General features: G+C 34.7%; 1 long non-coding RNA gene and 1 pseudogene across 4 annotated transcripts; one reads left to right on the forward strand and one right to left on the reverse strand.

Moving 5' to 3' along the window:
• Positions 1 to 9,215: 9,215 nt before the first annotated feature.
• On the reverse strand, positions 9,216 to 12,574 carry LOC147557483 (protein ASYMMETRIC LEAVES 2-like; annotated as a pseudogene). Its single transcript, XR_015234032.1, has 4 exons — positions 12,336 to 12,574; positions 11,422 to 11,855; positions 10,730 to 11,031; positions 9,216 to 9,504 (listed from the first exon to the last, which is right to left on the reverse strand). The product of XR_015234032.1 is annotated as a protein ASYMMETRIC LEAVES 2-like (transcript).
• Positions 12,575 to 14,697: 2,123 nt separating this feature from the next.
• On the forward strand, positions 14,698 to 21,417 carry LOC147557484 (uncharacterized). Of its 3 annotated transcripts, XR_015234033.1 has the most exons (10): positions 14,698 to 15,070; positions 15,241 to 15,678; positions 15,719 to 16,073; positions 16,302 to 16,349; positions 17,182 to 17,507; positions 18,685 to 18,728; positions 19,199 to 19,269; positions 19,515 to 19,540; positions 20,155 to 20,197; positions 21,154 to 21,417. It is a non-coding gene; the product is annotated as an uncharacterized LOC147557484 (long non-coding RNA). The 3 variants fall into 3 exon arrangements; XR_015234034.1 differs by lacking the exons at positions 19,199 to 19,269; positions 19,515 to 19,540; positions 20,155 to 20,197; positions 21,154 to 21,417 and having other exon boundaries at positions 15,003 to 15,070; positions 17,182 to 17,261; positions 17,387 to 17,507; positions 17,617 to 18,729; XR_015234035.1 differs by lacking the exons at positions 15,719 to 16,073; positions 19,199 to 19,269; positions 19,515 to 19,540; positions 20,155 to 20,197; positions 21,154 to 21,417 and having other exon boundaries at positions 14,704 to 14,956; positions 15,241 to 15,503; positions 17,715 to 18,729.
• The last annotated feature ends 1,136 nt before the right edge of the window (positions 21,418 to 22,553 follow it).

Here is a 22,553-nt window from a genome sequence, read left to right on the forward strand (position 1 = left end):
TCATATTGGTAATCCCGCTTTCAGAAATTTGAGGTACCATCACGACCCTGAAAGAAAATCGTTGAATAATGGGAGACATACACCTAACTAGTGGTACCACTACAGGGTGTAAAATGTCTTAAGAAAAGTTAATTTATTATCGCCTCGTAAATCACTTTCTGTCTATACTGATTAGGTCGGAAAAAACGTTTATTGTTAGGAAAAAACGTTATCTATCTCTCGTTAATAACGAAGAAGGGATATTTTGTTTCAACTAAAAACAAAAATTCGGTTTTAAAAAAGTAAAACTTAGAGAGTAAAAACTCGCACCATACCATGGGAATGACGAGCTATTACAACTAACTAGGTTTGTGTCGCGCCCTGCAAACGCAACAGATCCCTCTTGGCTAACGTAGGAGATGACATTTAATTCCGATTCACATTTAAATCAAAATTCTTAAGAAAAATCTTTTGGAGATTGAATAAACAGAGAACTATTAGTAATAAAGACATGTCGATTTTGGAAAGAAAATAAAGAAGATAAGGGAGAGAAAATAAGGAAGGGATTAACCGACTCATAAATAAGTTGTTAATCATGAGAGAAAATCGTGGGTAGGGAGAGAAATATAGTTATTGTAGGGATATCCTAACCGATTTTGGTCGATTTACACTAATATCCTTATATTTTGAGTTAATTTAAATGAACATGATTTATATGAACCGTCGAATGTGATCTTTATGAAACTTCCAATAAAAATGGACGGTCAGACGTATACCTCTCATAACCGACTGAGCTGTTTTATTATAAAAGATTTCTACCACAGTGATTTAGAAACGATAAACATTTACTTAAAAGTCTCTCACTCATAATAGCAAAAACATAAAAAATATAACATGCAAATGTTATTTTCTTTGGAACTGTCAAAAAATTTCACTCTACGTGACATTCATTTAAGTTGAATCGTAATGGATGTTGGAGATTTTATAAGATATGTCCAAAGTTGTTAAAGATAATCTCGCTAAAGGAGACCTCCAGTTTGGTCAAAGACGATGTGTGATTAGGAGACAATTCCTAAATCAAAATTTGACCTAACGATGTCAAGCCGTCATGTGGCAGTTTCTTTATCTTCTTCTTCTTCCGCTTCCTCTTCCTTATTCTTCTCTCTTCTACTCTTTTCTCTCTCTCTCTCTCTCCTTTGTCTCCGACAAAGGAGATCCTCCCCTTTGCCGGAGACAGAAGAGAGAGAGAGAGAGAGAGAGTAAAGACTAAAGAGAAGAAGAAGAAGCAAGACGAAGAAGATCAATAGTAGAAGACAGAAGAAGAGATAATTTTTTTTATTTTAGGTTAGGTCACAGGCTAAAAGTTACCGGCTGAATTCGCGACCGACGATTTTCGTTGGAGACAAAGTACATTACCTTCGACAAAGTTAAGACTTTTCATATATAGGGAGAGAGAGAGTTTATTCCGCTATTTTTTTTGGAAGTTTTGTTATAGAAATTTGCCTTGTAAAATGGATCGAATAAAAAAAAAGTACCGTTGGCAAAAAGGGGTGCGGCTAAAAGCACCCGGCCAAATTGTTGTAGGCCCCCGATCAAAACACAAATTGTGAGATGTTACATGTACAACCCGGGTGCCTACAGCACTTTGAGCGGGGGTCTTTAGCCCCTCCCGAGCAAAATAGATTTTTTTTTGTTGTTGAGGGAGTACAGAAACTAAAACAAAAAAGAAGAAACAAGATCTTGCACTGAGTGCCAAGATCGACAACATTGGTTTTTCCTTCCCCATTTCACTAATTTGTCTGCTTCCTTGTTTGCTTGTCTCGGGGCATATGAGAATATAAGACCTTCGAAGCTTTTTTGGAGCTCATAGATTTCGTTCATGTGTTTGCCTGATTGCCATTGAATTGCTGAGGAGTGATTGTTGAGATGTCTGATTAAATTCTGGTTATCGCTCTCTATTTGTATGTGTCGCAGTTTGAGGTGGTTTGCCCATGTAAGAGCTTGTAGGATCGCCTGACATTTGCATTCTTCAGAGTTTTGACCTCGAATAGTATCTGCTAATGCCACTATGAAAGTTGCTTGTTCATCGTACATAATACATCCAATGTCTGCTGGTTCAATTATGGTTGTGAAAGAAGCATCAACATTGATTTTGGTGTAAGGGATTTGTGGGGGGATCCATTCCTTCATCTTGTGCTCTTGTTTTTCTTTTTTCTCTCTCTTTATGCTTGTCGTCGTTCCTTTAATATTGTTGATTATCTGCATAGGAGATTTCTTTCGAGGCAAAAGTTTTTTCACATCTTACTTTCCATATAGACCATAAAATTTTGGCGAATAAAGTTACCTGGTCTTCTTCCATATCTGTAGCGCCCCAAATCCCAAATCTCAAGCTAACCGCCTTGAAATCGAAGATTTGAGACCTTCAAGCTGGATCCACGAGCAACACCTACCATGAGTGCACAATCAATACCTGAAAAACAAAATAGCTGGGTTAAAACCCAACTGCAGTAGATTTCCTCAAACCTAAGTCTCGGGTAGGCAAGCTCAATCCCCAATCAAGGAAGCATTGCATTCATATTCATTATTGACATTATCTGAAATTTAACGGTGAATACTAACATAATATATCAGATTTGTCCAATCCCTCTCGAAACTAATAATTTATGTCCTTTGATTAATTATTAGGTTTTTTGGTTCTCGTATTTTAATCTAATACTAACCCTGATAATACAACGATCTTTCCTTTTTTTTTTCAGCAGATAGAAAATATTATGTCTTTAACTAAGGTAAACCTTTATAGCCACAAACTTGACATGTACGTCGACAAACACATTATGTCGAAAGACACAATCATCAAACTCTCGTTCAGATATCTCAGACCAATACACAACAAACATTGACTCTTATCAAGAATTACAAAAAAGCTCACCAAACAATTCAAGTCAACAACACATGACAAGTCAGAAGGGATGATGCTCATTGTAGATCCTCACGTGGATCGCAATCTCAAACAAGCAAATAAAAATAATAATTAACAAACATAGACTCACCACTAGAAGGTATCTACCTAGGAGATACATTCCCTAAAGAACAGAAACCATGTGAATTATCTCAACAAATTCGTCCATGGGAGACTGTTCTGACACCTTGTACGAAAACAATCATAACTTCTCACTCGAAAATCGGGTCAATGAACTACTAAAAAGTAGACAAACAGACCTTTCCAACCATATAAGAATCACACTTAGATTCATTATATATCTATACTAGATTCAATTTTAATATAAACCGACGTGCAGTAGACACTGTTCTGACACCTTGTACGAAAACTATCGTAACTCTTCACTCGGGACTCGTATTAACAAACCGTTTGAACTGCTAGAAAGTAGACGAAGAGACCTTTACAACCATATAAAAATCACACTTAGATTCGTTATATATCTACGCCAGATTCAATTTTAATATAAACCGACGTTCAGTAGACACTGTTCTGACACCTTGTACGAAAACTATCGTAACTCTTCACTCGGAACTCGTATTAACAAACCGTTTGAACTGCTAGAAAGTAGACAAAGAGACCTTTCCAACCATATAAAAATCACACCGAGATTTTTCATATATCAATACCAGATGTAAGTTGAATTTAGACCGAAATACTGTCCTCTCTATATGTTTTATGAAATTCTAGATAAAACTAGTCTCTAAGCCAATTAATCGTTCTTTGATGTGATTAAAAATACTATACCTATCATGGAATAAATAAATAAAATTATTGTCAAAAAAAATATTCTAACACAGGGTTAAAAGTGAAACGGAAAGTTATATTTATGCAAACAAACCCGCTCATTTATAAGGGACTCATAAGAAAAATCATGGAATTTTTTTGTACACATATGTTACTTGTACTCACAATATAAAAAATATCTATTATATTAAAACATATTATATTAAAACAGATCAGTCGGTTATCCAGGGGTAAGTCTAGCCGTCCATTTTATTTTAGAGATTTAGTTGGGAACACATCCGACGGATAATATAAAATCTTTTTATGTAAATACACTTAAAAAAGAAGGGTATCTATGTAAATCAGTCAAAAATTGGTTAGAATAACTACTCACGTATTTCTCTCCCTATTTTTTTCTCCCACGGATTACATCTTAGAAACTACCAATTTATAGTAGAAAATCGTGTGGGAGAGATCTAAATAACTAACCCACTCTCCAATATCTTCTTAATTTCTCTCCTAACTATTTTACTTAAAATTGAAATTAAAGCTCCCAATTTTTTTTATCAAATCTTTTCTGTCAGTGATATTTCTTCCATAAATACGGTTTTCCCTCTCTTCTCTTTAAACACACGGTTATCTCTCCACTATCGATTTCGGAATATGATTTACAAATTAAGGGAAGTTAATGTAATTTATGTTGTAATTTAAATTTATTTTTCTCTTCTTCAAAGGCGTTAGCCAAGAGGGATCTTCCCCGTCCGTAGGACGGGGAGGAAACCTAGTAATAATAAAAAATGTCGTCGACAGGGGGTTTCCTCGGTCGCGGCAGAGAGGTATAGAGAGATGAAGAGTGAGAATGAGGAAACCTACAAACGTGTCTTCTTCGTCTCCCCTCTCTCTCAGAACCTCTCTCGTTTTTTCTTTAATCCAATTATCTCTATCTTTAATCCGACAATTCCCACCTCCATCCATCCCTCTCGATTTTACTCTCATTTATTTATTTTTGATCATTATCTGTATCACTTGCAAAGATTTTCCCCCACAATCGTTCAATATCTATTTACTTTTTTTTGTTATTGATCAGAATAATTGAAATTGACAAAATTCAAGATAAATGTTGCTCTCGATTCGTAAAATTGGTGGCACACTTGTAACTTCTTAGTGACATAAGAGGCTGGTTGTCAAAAAATAATAAGTAAATTTGTGGTTAGTTGGATAGACATGCATTTGTTTTGTGGACTAGCTTGAGTTTCAAGAAGGTTGTTTAAGCTTATGGTAGATGGCCTTAAGTGTTGGTGTAATCATAAAGGGATGTCAAAATTAGGCCTGTGGGGGCCCATACCCTCATAGGCCCCTATGTGGCCTCGCCACTGTCACATATGTTACTAATATTATCCGTTATCACATTAAAGTGGAACCAAATAGTACGAACATAGTCACAGTGCATGAGAACACGTAGGATTGTTTCCTCGTTATCGCAGAAGGTGCAATTAGTTTTTGTTTTCAATAAATTTACCTATCTCCCGGGCAAAATAGATAGAAAATGAGAGTAAAAGAGGGATGATTGATGGATTATACGTAGATGAAGCGAGGGGAAAGGAGGATAGTAGTAATAGTAGTACAGACGAGATGGAAGGGGGGTGGCATTTAAGGATATGCCATCATTGCTCTACTGCGTCATCATTACAATCTTGTCATTCTCTCTCTTTCATTTGAAATCCTTTTTGTCTTTTCTTCAAAACTAAAAAGAAAATGACAAAAAAAAAAAGCAAACCGATATTATATGGTAAAATACAAGCAAACAAAGGAGCAACTGTTGGGGGTTTAATTTGTCGTGGTGAGTGGGGGAGTTTCAGGTAGGGCCATGGGTTTTGGGTCTAAAAACAAATTCAAAGAAGATTTAGGCAGGGACGGATCCAGGATTTTTACTTAGGGGGTGCGGAGTTATATAACTATTTTTTTTTTGCAAACAAAATACTTGTATTCATTAATTATATTAATACATCAACAATTACAAACACATTAACCTCTACGAGAGCTCATGTTTTGAAATGTTCTGATAATGGACTCATTCCCAATTTTACTAAAAATTCATTTTCAATAAAGACTACTAAACTTTTATTCAACCAAGAATCACTCATCTTGTTTCTTAAACGCATTTTAACTAGCTTCAAAAAAACTCTTTCACTAAAGGCAGGCGCAGCCGGCAAAATTAGTGCTAAAGTGATAAGCAAATAAACTAAATGATATATTTTATTTCTCTTAGTTTCCACCAATATTCTAGCAAAAACTCCAATCTCATCCAAATTTAGAAAATCATCATTCTTCTTCGTACCGTAAATGTAATTATCAAGCTGAGAACTAAGTGGCAAAGTGTCAAGACTAATGAAAGCTGACGGATAAAATTGAACAAGACGCATCAACTTAATTTTGTCGAAAATGGAAAATCTTCTAGATAGACTCAAACATGTAATACAACATAACAACTCGGTACTCTTGAAACGAGTTTTTGGTTCTTGAAGTTGAATATCAATAAAGATACTCGGATCGAATGAATTCAAACATAAAATACTTAAAAATGCTAATAATAATATACAAATATATCTATTAGAAAAAAATACTTAAATTGCTTATGGAGGGATTAGATCCCACGACCTCACACTCATAGCCAAAATCTAACTCATAACCTAACCACCATGCCAAGTGCTTCTTTGTGTCAATATCATACATCATTAGATAAATATATAAATTTATATATACCTATATAAAAAAAATATATTTACTACCACTGTTATTATTTTTCGGGAGGATCCATGGGGTGCGGCCGCACCCCCTCGCACCCCCATGGATCCGTCCCTGGATTTAGGGTCCAATTTTATAGAAGGAAATTTTGAAGTAGGTCTCTTTTACAAAATTTTCTATTTTTTACCTCCCTTCGTTTGTAAATCAGACCTTTATGTTATTCCCCTAATTGCCCCCCGGAAATGGTCAGAACAATTCGTCGTCGCCCTAAACACCTGAATACTCTCCTAGTTAGGATGAGTATTTTCCTTCTAAAAAACAGAGTTATTTTCTCTTCAATTTCTTCTTCAAATAAAAGTTAATTAATGTTTTTTTTTATCTATAGCTTATGTAATATATTAGATCTCTATTTATACTATGTTTCCGATCATTTTTTCTAAAACAAAAATGATGATACAAATGTTTACATTTGGTGATGGTAATGACATTATATTGTAGGTATTAGGGAAAACTAAAACATCATTTGAGGAATGTGTTGACTTTGTAATGCAAACAACGTTTAAGGGGGTGAAACTTTAAGCGGGTTTCATGTTCGGTTATTAGAATCGATGGGGATGGCGCTTTACATTACATTGGAGAGACAAAATTGTTGCTTTTGAAACAACTAAAAGTCGTCTTATGCAATAGCATCGCGTTTTCTTTATGCTTTTAAGGAAGAAACTTCCATTCGATAAAAGTTTTCAGTTACTAAATTCTCTCAATTTCATGAGTTTTCATAGGCACCAACACGAGTAGGATATGTTTTCCTAGTGAGTTTTGGCTAGTTTATTTGCCATCACATTTACCTATCTATTTACATGTCAAAATAATTTCATTCTTAACTTGTTAATGCATTGAGATGACATAAGATAGGGTGAATGTTTTTACTTCTTCATGAGTTAGCCACATCATTCCAACTCCGAGAGGTTGATCTGGTTCACGTTCTGCTTATGCTTCTTTATCTCTGTACACATTATCAGTCTCATCAACTAAATTCCAAAACTCTTTAAATCTTGGGTCATATCCATTTGAGTCAGATTCTATTTCATCATCCAAGGAACTAGCACTATGAAAATTGTCTTCAGGATCAACATCACCCCTGGGTCGATAATCCTTTCTTCATTTTTCTCTTCTTCAGTATTAACTGACATTTAGGTGCCAATCGCAATATCAGGGAACATCCGTCATATCTCTAAGTACAACTCTCCATGAATGTATTCGTTTTCTATTTGGTCCCCTTCATCTATTGTTCCCATATCAGTTTCTGTTGTCAAATGTCCCTTCCGTAAGATGGTCCCATGTCTATATTTGTTCATATTTGCCCCTAATTCTCCGTTTCTCATTTGGCTCCTTTCATTTATTATTTTCATATCTGTATGTGTTCTGAATGGCCACGATTCTTCGCTTTGCCCTTTTCATAAGTTTTTCAATGTCTGTATCTATTCTCGTGTTTGTATTTGTCCCTGTATCTTTTCCTGATTCGCCCGTGGTACGTGAATTGAGGGGGGGGGGGGGGCAGTCGTTCCCCCCTGCTCCTTATTTTTCTTTAATAGTACCAGTAACAAAAACAAATTATGAATATATTTTTATGTACATATATTATTTAATTTAACATTAAAAAAATGGTAGCTTGGTGATTTCTGGTTTAGATGACGCATAAGAGGTCTTAGTTTCAAATCCTTTCAGTTAATTTCTTTATTTGTTGAGGAATTTAAACCTCCCGACTAATGTCAACTTTGTTTCTATATTCATTTAGGTTGGTTCTCATATACAAAAGTAGAGAAAATGTCATTGTTCTTTTGCTTATTCCATTTGTTTAAATCTCTTCCCTATTTTTTGCCTATTTGTCTCGGCTGCTCGTTCCAAAATATTTTATTTTCTTTGTCCATCGTAATTTGTCTACCTTTAAGTTAAGATCTATTTTTTACTAAGATGTACTCCCTCAGTCCCAAAAAGAATGACCTATTTTGAAAACATAAGTTTTTAAGGGAACATCATTAATTGGAGTTTGATTGTAAAAAATAACATGGTTTTTCCAATTGTAATCTCATTAGCTTTTGTAATTTACAATGAAAAAGTTGAATCTACTTTTAAATAAAGTTGTCATTAAATTTATAGTAATGGGCATTGTTGGAAAGAGTGAAAAGTTCATTTCTTTATTTTTAGAAACGAGACACTAAAATGGGACAACTCAAAATAGAAATTAGGTCATTGAATATGGGACGGAGGGAGTATTTTTTATTAAATATTTCTAAAACTTTACTAAGATCTATTTTTTATGTTTTGACATGGACTCAAAAAGTCATTACTTTTAATATGGCATCGACACTGTTTTCGCATCAGAGTCGTTAGAAAGCACACTATAAACCCCTTACTCTGAACAAAAGTACCGACATCTACCATAATTTCTCCATCCGACAATTTGAACGCCCCACACGCAATTTCGATTAACTTCATGTAAGTAAGATCTTCTGAATTGACCCTTATGAGCTACATAGAGTTCTCTCTCTTTCTCCCACTCTTATGTTTCTTTTATTCACTCTTTTCGCGCTAAAATTCAATTGGTACAACTATAAAAATACATAAAACCAAAATTTATATTTTTTTATTTTTAACTTGACAAATTTAATAGTTAGAGGAGCAAGCTCTCTAAAGGGAACAAATGAAAATTAACACAATAAAAGAATAAGAAAACAAACTTGTGTCATAAGAGTGAAATGACTTATAAATTGAAAAGAAGTTTATATTTATCCATGCTCATGGAGGGAGTAATTAACTTTGGATTACTACAATTGTTCACTGTAATGCATATATAAGAGGTTCAACTTGATGAGGAGGAAATAAGTAATATAAATGATAGACATAAACGACCCCATTAAATTTGTATGATAAGAATAACCTCTATTCTGCAACGGGGTTTTTACCCAAAATGCAAAAGAAACTAAGAAAGATTAGAAAGATAGAGAAACACGCTCCCGATCTGCCTTTAGTTATCCTTCCTCCTTTCGAACAGTAATCTGACAAACAATATGTATAATTTTGTTAGTATTAGAGTCCAATTATACTTGCAAACTATCACTTCAATAAAAATAAACTTTTCCTTTGTTCTTAAATGAAATGAGCATATTACATTAAGAAGAAAGGCATTAAGTTAGTAGCGTACACAAGATTTGAGGAAGTATAAGGTAGTCAAATCAAAGTGGGAAGTGATGTTTGAGATTTACTACATAATGATGATGAGTGATGACAATGATGGACGTTTTATGGGTCAAAGATGTGACCTCCCAATATGTATAGGGTAAGTTAGTTAGTCAATCAAGAAAAGTCAGACAGGTTTCTGTTTAGATGATTATGATTAATGAAATTGGTGTTGTTTTGACTTTCATCATCCTTCTTTTCACCTTAATTGCTCATATTTCTTCACTTCATACTTTCATATTAATAATGTTCTCTCTTTCTCTCTCTACATATATATATATATATATATACCTAGATACCTACCTATATATCTATCTCTCTATTTCAGAACAATCAGAACTAGGTCACTCCCCCATCACACAACCGAATCTAGACCGCCAGACTGCATTTTTATCACCACCATTTTACTTAGAACTTGGAAAGCTCCAATTGAAATTCAAATATGTATTGATATAAACTAGTATAGGTTAAAAGTTAGTATATAGTTCTAAAACTCTGACCTAATTATTCAGTGGTACTATATCCCAAAAATAGGATAATTTTCACTAAGCATATTTTGATATTGATACAAGACTCACCAAAAATAACCTTCAAACATCTTCATTAGGTTAAGGAATAAAATTTCTACAAAATTTGCCCTAGCTTTATTCTATTTTATGGAAGAACAATCATATATAAAATATGGATCTGTTTTCCTATTAAAAAAACATTTTTATAAAGAAATAATAATAAGATCTAAATTGGGTCACATATATATATATATATATATATATATATATATATATATATATATATATATGATTTTTTTTTGTTGTTGAAAGATAAATATGATTCTAGGTACTAGTGTGATTTAATTATTAATTTTAGAAGAACAAGAAGAAGAAGAAGAAGAAGAAGAAGAAGAAGAAGATGAAACCCTAGCACAATTATTTTACCAGTATAATAACATAATCATATTAATATATTTTTTTTCTTAAACGAAAGATATAAGCAATCAAAATGATATAATATAATGATAAATGTTGACAAAAGATGTATGTATACCTGAAAGAGATCTGGGTTATGAGTAGATCACTCAAATGAGAAGTAACCCTAAGAAGGACCCATACGATCATCACCGCCGGCGGTTCTTGGCTGCTGAAACTGAGCTAAAGGACTAATAGTAGAGTTGACATTCATGGCAGCAACAAGACCAGTAGCATCATAACCACCATTAGCATCAAAGCTCCTAAGTGCTTGTTGTGGATCCCTAGAAAAGAACTGATGATGATGATGATGGATATGGTGATCTCTTCCAGTTAATAGTCCAATACCCATCTGAGGAGCGGCAGCTGCAAAGAGTCCATCTCCGGTTAGAGCATCTCCAATGGGACACTCTATCAAACACTCTAAAAGTCCTAGTTGTCAAGTGTCAATAGAGATTCTCTTTCCTAAATGTCAATATAGAGACACTCTAAGTTTTATTGGTCTCCAATGGAGATCTCTAAAGTCTCTATACTTTAATACACATGTCCCTCTTCAATCCAATAGAATAAAAAGTAGTTGAAAAGCAAAAATTTTTATTGGTTAGAATTAAAAAGCAACACTTAGAGAGTCTTAAGTAGGCACTCTCATTTTAGAGTTTCTCTCTCTAAACACTCTATAATAAATGTGTCCACCTCATGTTAGAGTGTCTAACAAAGTGTTCCATTGGAGATGGTTTTTTAACAAAAACTCCAAAAAGTCATGTGTGGCACTCAAAGTGTTAGAGATTGAGTGTCCCATTGGAGATGCTCTTAGTCCGACGTTTTGGTACTTAGAGAGTTCAGATTTAGCACAAGTGAGATCCATCTGTAGTTGGCGAAGCTGATGTTGTAGGACAGATATAACACCAACACAACAATAAACAGGATCACGGAGACGCATATCGGCTTCGTAAGCAAGGGAATTAACGGCGTCTTCTCTTTGATGAGGTTGGAGTTCATGTAATTTTTAGTGACATTGCTTGCACCGAAAACCTTATGAACGTCTGCGAATTTTTGGGGCTGATCAGGAGGGAAATACGGGGTGAAAACGCATTCAGGCTGGCATTTACGACGAAGAAACTTGCAGGCAGCACATGGTGAGTTTGATGAGGATGCCATTGAATATTTATTAGACCCCAAATATTAGGTTTCAAATTCAACTAGTCCTTTTGCACAACAAGGAAAAAAAAAAAGACAAGGAGATGATTAGCTAATAGCAGTCAAGGAAAATTCATCATTTTGTATCCATATATGTATATATTAGGGTTACATATGCATAGATCATTAGAGTATGAAATGCAAAAAGAAGAATAAACAAACCCTAGCCCTGCTTACATGAAGTGACAATAGTTTCTTACACTGAAAAAAGTGTAGAATTTTTTTTTTTTTAATCTTGAATCTCAAATGAAATGAAAAATATAGAGATGGAAACTAGGGATCAAGAGAGAGAGAGAGAAGTACTTATAGGAGGGTGGGATTAGGGAAGGACATAACAACAACAACAACAACAACAATCAACAATGGCAGAAGCTGTAATTATGAAGATAAAGTGATGATGATGATGATGATCATCATAGGAAGAAAAGAATTAAAAAGAAGAAGAGACAGAAAAAGAAAGAAAGAAAATGAAGGTTACATATATATACCTGTTAAGAAGATCCGATCTTTGATATTGACTGTGAAGGCTAATAATCTTTATGCTTGTTTTTAGTTTTACTACATATATATGTATATATAGAGAGAGAAAGAAGAAAAAGGGAAGAGAGAGAAAGAGAGTGAGAGAATATGATCTGTGGGTATAATTGAGAAGAAGGTAATTAATAAGGAGGTGTAGAAAATAAAAATATATTATTATTATTATTATTATGAAAAGAAATAAAGTATTAAAGATTGTTGAAGTAAATAGTACTAAATAGCATAGAGACCATTCAACGGTCGTTCTGGTGGGGAAAAAAGAAATCCATTCACACTATCAATTGGGCAGCCATTTGTCGTCCTCGCAAACTAGGAGGCCTCGGCCTTCGGAATCCTCTTCTTGACAACGAAGCTTTCCTATGTAAACTGGGGTGGCGACTCCTCAAATTTCCCAACGCGCCTTGGGCCCGCCTTCTTCAAGCCAAATATTTCCCTAAATCTGCCAAACCCTCTTCTCCTAAACAAAACCACTCTTGGGTTTAGAAATCGCTGGCGGAACCTCTCAGTAAAACCTCCAATCTCATCTTTTGGGATGTCAACAAAGGCAATAAAGTTAGTATTTGGGATGACTTCTGGATTCCTAATCATAAACCTCCTATACCTAACTTAAATAACTGTCCCTTCCACACGGTGGACCACTTGATTTCAAACAACTCATGGAACGAGACTTTGCTTCAGCTTTACTTTAATGAGGACACTTGCAGGGCTATCCTTAGTATTAATCTTCACCAGTCGGCGGAGGATACTATGGTTTGGATGCTGACTAACTCAGGTAATTTCACTATTAAATCCATGTACCAGTTTCTGAGTACAGGCAATCGAGAAGATGATACTATCGATTGGTCTTTTATCTGGAACATTAGAACGATTCCAAGAATTAAACTCTTTCTTTGGAAGTGCTGCACTACTAGTCTTCCAGTTAAAGACAAAATCGGTAAATACATCGGTAACAATTATCAATGTACGTTCTGCGAGGAACGGGAAACGTTGGCACATGTTCTTCTTCACTGCAACTTTGCGAGATCAGTGTGGTTCCATTTCAACGTTAGAACTGAAGGCCTAGCATCAGTGCTGGAGTGGATTAAGTCTTGGCCTTCCCTGGACGATCATACCATGGCGCTCCTCGCCAAAATTATGTGGTTTATCTGGAAAGCAAGATGTGATAAATGTTTTGGAAAAACTGACAGTATGCCCAAGCAAGTGATAAGGGAGATTCAATGTTATATTACTAATGTCCAGGACGATCATATTCCTAAACGAGAGGCCTACCCTCCGATATGGCGGCCACCACCAAAATCCTTCCTCAAAATAAATGTCGATGCATCCTTCAGCAAATACACAGACCCGGCAGGTATCGGTTGCATTATTCACGATGATAAGGGAGACTTCATTATAGCTAAAGCAGAATCAATTAGGGGACAGACGGCGGAGGAATGCGAAAGCTTGGCGATACTGAAGGCAGTTCAATGGGCTCAGGAACTTACCATCTCTCACCTCATCATCGAAAGCGATAATAACAATCTGATCAACCATATCAGTGATAGCAACAAGACCATCAACTGGCAGTCTCTACATCACATGGAACATATCAGAGCCCTCTGTACACACTTCGAACATATACAATTCCACTATAGCCCGAGAAAGACAAACATTTTAGCTGATGCCTTAGCAAAGTGGGGGAGGAAACAAAGGGTTGGTCGAACGTGGCACTCGATGGAAAGCATGAGGAGTGACTTGAAGTTGTAACTGCTTTTCTGTTTTTTGTTTGTGTGTTTGCTTTGTGTTTCCTCAACAAAAAAAAAAGTAAGAGGTAGATATTGAGAATTAAAAGCAAACCTATTAGTTTTACTAGTATTTTTTTTTACTAAATTGTGATTAATCAGAGACACCAAAAGTCAAAGCAGAGAACCCGAAATCAACCAATTTGATTTGAGGGATAAATCTCTCTAGATTTCCATATAAGATTTAGAGAAAATCTTAACCCTTGATTTTATTTTCTCACCAAAATCTATATAATAAAACAAGTTGAAAAGTGCTGACTGGGACAAACCCCTGGATAAATCCAGCCGTCCGTCCCACGTCAGCGCTATCATCCACCTTTAGATCTACATCAGCGCTACCATCTACCTTTAGATCTTTTTTATTATACAGATTATGTTCACCCACTCATTAAATCGTGGCCGTTTGTTTTCTTCCTTCTAGCATCTTCACCGTTTGACTTATCACCTGCCCAAAGAAAAAAATCTGCTCCGTCCACATTGCTTCCGTTACCAACGTCGAATGGATTTTCAACTCTCTCAATCGATATTTCTCTGTCTCTTGAAATCAAAGATAACTTCTCTTCAAATCGATGTTTCTGTACCTCTTGAGAATGACCTAATAAATAACTTCTCTCTGTTAAAAAAATCTCTCTCAATCGATTTCCCTCAGCACGGTTCTCTCCCTCTCCCAGTAATCCTAAAGTCGTGCCTTTGATTTCAGTTAACTCTATGTGTTTCTACTAATTCATTAAGAGTGGTTGCATTTGAATTATTTGCTTCAACAGAAGGTTATCTAATTTTCTGGCTTTAAGGTGATGAGGATCATGATTTCATCTCTCTGTGTTTCTTTTTTTTCAGATTTTATTTTAGGGTTCTAATTCAAGTAACAATCTCTCTCTAGATGCTTCTGATTTCAGGGGACATTTGTGTTGAGGTTTATCTGATGTTTAATCGAAATTAGTTTTAGATTTGCTCCATTTTTTCAGTAGATTCTGGATTTTGGACTGAAATCAAGTTTTCATTAAGTTTTAATGTTTAAGTCGATTTAGGGATCCGATTCAACTAATAATCTCATTCTTCATGCTTTTGATTTCAGGGTACAGTTGAATCGAGGTGAGGATAGGTATTATAGAGTTGAGGTTTATTTGATGTTTAAATTGCCTGGTCTAAAGATGTTGAAAATTGTTTGAAGGAGTATAAGGTGAAGAAAGATATTGGTTTAACGAGTGAAGAAGTAGAGACATGAAGGTGCATCAATTTGGAGTCTTATTCAAAGATACATTAGTAAGAATTCTTCTTGCTGATGTTGTTCCCTCTCAATTCTTCTCAGTTCCCTCTCTCCCTTCTGATTAAACGTTGGTAACAATCTCTCTCTCTTCATGCTTCTGATTTCAGGGTACATTTGTATTGAGGTTTATTTGATGTTTAACCGAAATCGATTTTAGATTATAATCTAATACTTAATCTGGGTTATAATGGATTTAGATTTGCTCCCATTTTTATAAAAAGGGTCTGGGTTTTGGATTGACATCAAGTTTCGAATCAAGGTGATTACTCCATTCTTTTGATATTAGGGTACAGTTGAATCAAGGTGACCGACAGGTATTATATAGTTGTTTGATGTTTAAATCTAAATCGATATAATTAGATTACAATCTAAATCTAGATTTCCAATAGATTTAGGTCCGCTCCCATCGTTGTAGCTGATTCTAGATTTTGGATCATTAGTTTTTGTACGACTACTATTCTTTTATGTTTGAATTTGGGTTTCAATAGATTACTGATAAAGATAGATTTTAAGTGGTAGTTCAAATATCATATACACCCCATGAATAGTGCAGCTAACCATGGATTTTTTTTTTGTTGAGACGGTGGAGGTCTACAATTTCATGGTGTCAATTGGCAGGGGGAAGTTCTTAGTTATTTTACGTATGTATTGGTACCATTCTTTTGTTATCGCATATCTGACTGCCCTGGATTTCTCAGTCATTAAGACCTATTACAGAAAACAAATACTATAAAAGATTGAAACTTTACTTGATAAGTTGACAACAATTTCTCTATCTTTCTCTCATTACTTGTATCTGGTATTTCTAAAACTTTAATGACAGCTTTATAACTCTTTAAGTAATAAGTATACCATGCCTTCTTGTGCAGGAGTTGGATTCAACTCTTTCAGGAACATGAGAATCCAAGTTCTTAGCAGTGAGTATCTTCTAACATCTATGATACATTTTCCTGATACTGTTTCTGCAATGTGCTTAGTGAAATTATTTCTATCTTTAAATGTAAAATGCATTAGCTTAAGTGATTAGTAATAAGGATGAATTTGGTATCTTAAAGCTCCGTATAGTTTTCTGATTCATATAAGCCATGTATGTTTGCCATCTGATTATTATAATTGTCATAATTACCGCTAAGTAAAAATATCATAACAAAACTTCTGACCAATTGACACGTTATATGTTCGAAATAATTTCCTACAACATTATCAGTTCGACGAAAAACCTGTTACAACAATTGTTTTTTCTATTACAACAGTGATAGCTTAAACTCCTAAAGAGTACCTAAGTCATAAACCAAGTTAACTCAATTCTTGTCCAGGATGTTGGTGGTCCCACTATCTTTTTACTGATCCATAAAAAGCGGTTACTTACTTCATATGTTTGTGGACACCAAACGATGAAAACTTTTTAAGAGTATTTCTTAGGGTAAACTAACAATACTCAGTTAGAAAGGTTGGTATCAATGTGGTATTTCATCCCTACTATCTAATAGTCCAACTGTCATTGGTTGATCTTTATCGTTATATGGAAGTTTAAGTGATTTTTGACGTCGGTTCAAACAAATATGGACTCATATCAGAAGTTATAACTGTATAAATGAAAGTCGATGATAAATCACTATGCCATTGGTGAAGTTGGGTTCTTTCGGAATCGTTTTCATTTTTAGTTTTTTTTTTTTTTTTTGATGAGAAGTTTTCATTTTTAGTTTGAAAACCAAAAACTCAACTTGATTTTTGTTTGTTCTGATTTAGGTATGGTGTATGAATAAGTGGAGAAGATATTTCATGGTCCTAATGGAGTGGTGGTCATTAATTCTTAGCTTATTTACAAGGTTGAAATGTGATTCCAGCCTCTTACATATGTTGCCTAGTAATAAGGTTGAAATCTATGATAAGGTTGAAATGGCTTGTGGTTGATTAATTGGGATTTTAATTTTGTACACGATTTATCGTGCAGCTATTGGGGAATGTGATTCCAGTGGTATGTAGGTTATTTGAATTTGTAGGCTGAGAGTTTTGTTGCTTCACGAGGCGATGAAAGATTAGCTCTCTGAAGACTTGAAGCCTGTTGTGAGCAGGTATACTATTCATACATGATCTCTACTTATTATTTTATATCTTGAATTTTAGTTTCTCTTCCACATCTATCGATATTTTTGGCAGCTTATAATGTTCTATCAACTATAGGTAAGCCATATTGTCCGAATATGGAAAATTAGACGCAATTATTGTTTATTCTTCTTTGTGTTTCTTTACTTCACATTTGTATTCTTCGTGGTCTTCAGCACTCTGTCCTGAATATAGGAAGTTGTTCTGCTCTGCCTTCCAGCATTACCTCCGCCATCGACTCCAACTGTCACTACTTATGAAACATCACAATTATGAGACAACTTTTGCAATTATTGTTTTGCTGGTTTTATTTAAAGAAAGCATTGTAACTCATTTGATTTCTGGTATAATTTCGTCACTTTAGAAGGTGTTGCATTTCTTATAATTCGATTTGGATGAAGTGGCGATATATAAAAGCTACCGTGTCGGAGGCACGGGCTATACTCTAGCCTCCCATATTCAGAAGGTGTTGCTGACTGGGACAAACCAATGTGTAAATCCATCCGTCCTTCTATCCCGTGATAAATCTCAGCCTCCCATTTATCTTGAGATTGAGAGAAAAAAAAGAACACGTCTCTTCCTTGATACGTCACACAACCATTGGTTTATTATTAATGACGTGAATAAATGGGGGTTTATATGGATAGTAACGTTTTGCTCCGTCCCTTCAATGCCAAAACCCTAACACACCTCTTCTACTCCTGCATCTTCAACTTTCTGTTGTTCTAATTAATCCTCTTCTACTCCTCCATTTTCTAGACTTGTTCCATCCCTAATCCCTTCAATGGCAAAACCCTAACACACCTCTTCAACTCCTACATTCTCAACATTCGGTTGCTCTAATTAATCCTCATCATCTTCGTCTTTCCAGGTTTTTTCTAGACACACACTCTCTCTTAATTTTATCATTCCCGTTTGTGTTGTCTTATTGGTGAAGGAATTAATTGATGATGAATTTCATTAAGTTGATGAAGGTTTTAACCATTTTTCTGTTTCCATAACTCTTTCAGTAGAAAGAAGAACAAATGGCGAGACTCACTGTTGATTTCTTCCCGTGTCCAATCCTAATCCTTCTTATTGTTTTTCTGTTTCATTTTCTACTATAACCATAACTTTCTTATTATTTTCCTTCTTTATTTGTTTTAGGCAGGAGATATGATTGTTGTTATTGAGAACTTAAGGGCATCTGAGTGAGTTACTAATATGTTAGCTTTAACATCTCTATTCACTCGAAATATTTTTTTGATTTATTTGAAATCTTTTGGAGTTGTTTTAGATTATTGATTGAATTCCAAATGAGAAGTTATTTAAATTGTGATTAGATATTTAAATTGCCATTCGTTTGCTATCTAAGTTTCTATTTGAAGATTGCAAAAGAAAGAGAAAATAAGTAAAAGGAAAATGGCCTGAAAATTGGGTCCCTAGACCCGATTTTACGATGTTTTCTCTCTATTGAGGAACGGGATGGATCGCAGCCGTCTTATCCAGTTTTGCGCCTTTCTCGTAGAAGTAAATTACATAAGTAAAATTTGGTTTTAGTTCAAAAGTTTAGATTGTAGATGTTGATTTTGGTTTCATATTATTGAAGTCCAGATTAGGAAGTTAATATTATTTTTTGTGGAAGTTATATGAATTTTTTCCCCTTTGAATTGTGTTTCAGGAAAAATAGGAGGAAGATGAAAAAGAGTGCATCTTGGGTCAATCTTCATTTGCGAGTTTGAGGTGTTTGATGTAATGCCTGAATGAATTTGTTTTATTGTTTTTTCTTCTCCTTTTCATTGTGATATATATTCACTAATATTTTGTTCTTCATTGGGGTTGCTCTTTATGATTGAATCTTATCAAGTCTTATCGTGGCGTTTAACTTTGCTACGGAACCTTTTGTTGAAATTACGGAATGAAATTGAATTTCTCATTTTTGAACTATTTCTCTCCATCTATCTCTCATTCATTTTCAATTTGCACTCGTGATGCAGGATATGTTAGAACAGTGAATAACAAGGTTAGTATGTAAGACTTTTCAAGTTTTATATTTTACTACTAAGTTAGTAATGTGCAGTGAAATATTTTATGCAATTCTTTACTTTCTTATTCGTTTTCATTGTTGAAGTTCTCACTTCTCTGACATTATAGTTGCCCAAGTTAACTTATGATGTTCTTACTTCATTCTTCCTTTGCATAAAAATGGTTATTTTTGCTTTCTTACCTGATTTTACCTATGCATACAATTGAAGTTGAATAATTTTCTTACTTTATCACTTGAATGATCCATTTCACTAAAAGTATATTAGCTGTAAATCTGAAATGTGTGAATGACAATTGTTGTTCCTTGTGATCGGTTAATGTGATGGCTTGCATCTGATGTTTAAGATTCTTGATGCAACAAATGTGTTTCATCGAAATGTTCCAATGACATTGATGTATCTGCAGACTGCAGTAATATAACTAAAATTTCTTTTGAAGTATGTCAGTTACGTTAAACCTTTTTCTTTATTTCACAGAAGTTTATTTCAACTTCCTCTTTAATTTGATGTTTTTCTATATTGGGTGACGTTTCACTGAAACCTCATACCCGTGTGTGGATCAACATCTGATTATGTTTTTTCTTTATTTTAGGGGGTCTATAGATCTGGAGCTGTATGGATCATTCTATTCTAAGGTAATGTTCCATTGGGGCTCTAAATTTTTATTACTTTTCAACAAAAAATGTTTTTAATTAAATTTGCATCAGCTCATTATAACGTGCCAATATGCTCGTGTATTTAGAACGATTAATAGTTAACAAAACTCAACTCATGTTTGAAGTGTTTATACCCCATCAATCGATAGTTGGAGTATAGGTGGCATCTTTGCTGAAGTATTGACAGGGAAACCATTGTTTTTTTGGCAAAATGTCGTCCAACAGTTGGATTTGATGGTCTACTTATTTGGTACACCTTCATTAGATACTCTTTCTCGGATACGACACATTCGTCATAAATTCTTTTAAGACATCTTATTGTTTGAGCTATGCTTTTCGTATAGAGAAAATCATGGCATCAATATTATGTTTTTATGTGGCTTAGGGTTAAAAATGAGAAGGCAATGAGAAATGAGATACCTAACTAGCATGAGAAAGAAGAAGCTTCGTTCTTTCGCGCAAAAGTTCCCAAATGTTGATTCTTTGACCATCAAACTGTTGGAACATCTCTTAGCACTTGATTCCAACGATCGGACAACTGTTGAATTGGTATTTATTGTACAACCATGCATATAGGTTCGGATTATTTCAACAAAGAATGTTGGTCATATATTTTCATATTGATTAGGTTGTATTTTTTATTAATTTTTTAATATGGAGCTTGCAATGAATTTGAGCTTGGTTAAAATTCAGTGCCCTATCAGAACTTACGTTGGGTCTTAAAATGAACTGTTGTATTAACTCATAAGTTGTAACCCATCTTTTCAATTTACTTCTCATCGACAAATCATGACCTTCGTGGTCACTTTTATCTTACGCAGATGCAAATTATTGTACTTTTTAAATAATGGTAGTTGTTAATTTAATTTATATACTTCCTTTGTGACGTCGATGCATCCAATCTTAATGTTCTTTACCTATATTGTTCATGACAGACATTGGTTGATCCTTACTTCGACGGGCTCACCACGGTGGAGAGGGAACCATCTTGCCAACTAAGCACAAAACTAGGATTTAAGTTTGAAAGGAGGATGGTGACAAAGGAGGAACTAGGGAGCTCATTTTCAGGGAGATAATAGCATACGAGCAACAACTTCTCAAGACTAACGTGAATAGATCTGAAAGAACAAATTTTCTTTATCCTAGGGTTTTCCTTTTTCGTTATCCTAGGGTTTTCCTCGTACCTATTTCGTTTCATGCCGTTAAAATAATAATGTTTCTATTGATCTTTACTATATACTCTGTCGTATTGTAGATTAATTCAAAAAGCAGTTTGGGCTCGAGGACATAATAATTTTGTTACAAATTATTCTTGTAAATTGAAAAACATCTGCCATCGATTGTAAGTTCAGTAGATTTTAAAATATTTTTTATTATATAGTTTCCTTTAGAGATTTATATTTTCAAACATTTAGTATGATTCATATCTATTTAGAAGATACCAAATTTTTTAATAACAGATCTAACTTGGTCATTTCAACAAAAAAAAGTAAATCTAATTTTTGGAGACAAAAGGTGTTCCGATAATAGGTGGTCAGTGATTTCATAAGTATATAGTGCTTAATGGAATCGTCCGTGCCTCCGGCACGGGTTATACCTAGTCTGTCTACATTTTTGGTGCTTGTATGATCACACTCTATTAATCATAAGTGGGTTAAGAAGTTTAGGAGGTGAGAGAGAGAGAGAGAGAGATGGGTGAAATTAGTAATAGGGTTAGGAGTTTAATGAATCGGATCGCGTGAATTTATGGGTAAAAGAGATGACTTTGAAGAAGTTTAGTGAGTAGTATTTTTTTAATTAATCAACCTTATTGTTGTTGTATTAATAAGTAGTCCTAAAAGAAATCGACTTCCTTCCTTCCTTTCTTCTTAAAAAGGCGCAAAAGGGGAGGAGGAGAAGACTTCGATCTACGTTCTCCTAAGAGGAGCCGTCTTCACTTTCTCTCTCTAGAAATCTACAATGTCTCTCTCTCTCTCTCTCTCTTTTTAGGTATTTTACGATTTGAATCTTAGAAGGTCTTTAAAATAATAACTCAAAACTTGCATCTCCCTTTGCTAATCTTGGCAGCTCCCCAACCATAATAGTTCCCCAACAACAATCCTTAGCTCCCCTTACCATTCGCCTCTGTCTTTCACTCTCTCTTCTTCACGGTCTCTCCCTCCCTCATCTTTCTCGCATAGAAACTGTGAGTATCGACTAGGGGTGGGAAAAAGATCCGGAAGACCGCTATCCGACCCGTTCGACCGAGATAAAAAGTGTCCATGGACACCCGATGGTCATAACGGTCAGTGTCCGACAGGCCCGAAAGAATTGACGGACGGTCACGGTCAAAATT

The sequence above is a fragment of the Eschscholzia californica genome, unplaced genomic scaffold (genome assembly GCF_041429995.1).
Source record: "Eschscholzia californica isolate CP2 unplaced genomic scaffold, dmEscCali1.0.p SCAF_2, whole genome shotgun sequence".
Lineage (NCBI taxonomy): Eukaryota > Viridiplantae > Streptophyta > Magnoliopsida > Ranunculales > Papaveraceae > Eschscholzia > Eschscholzia californica.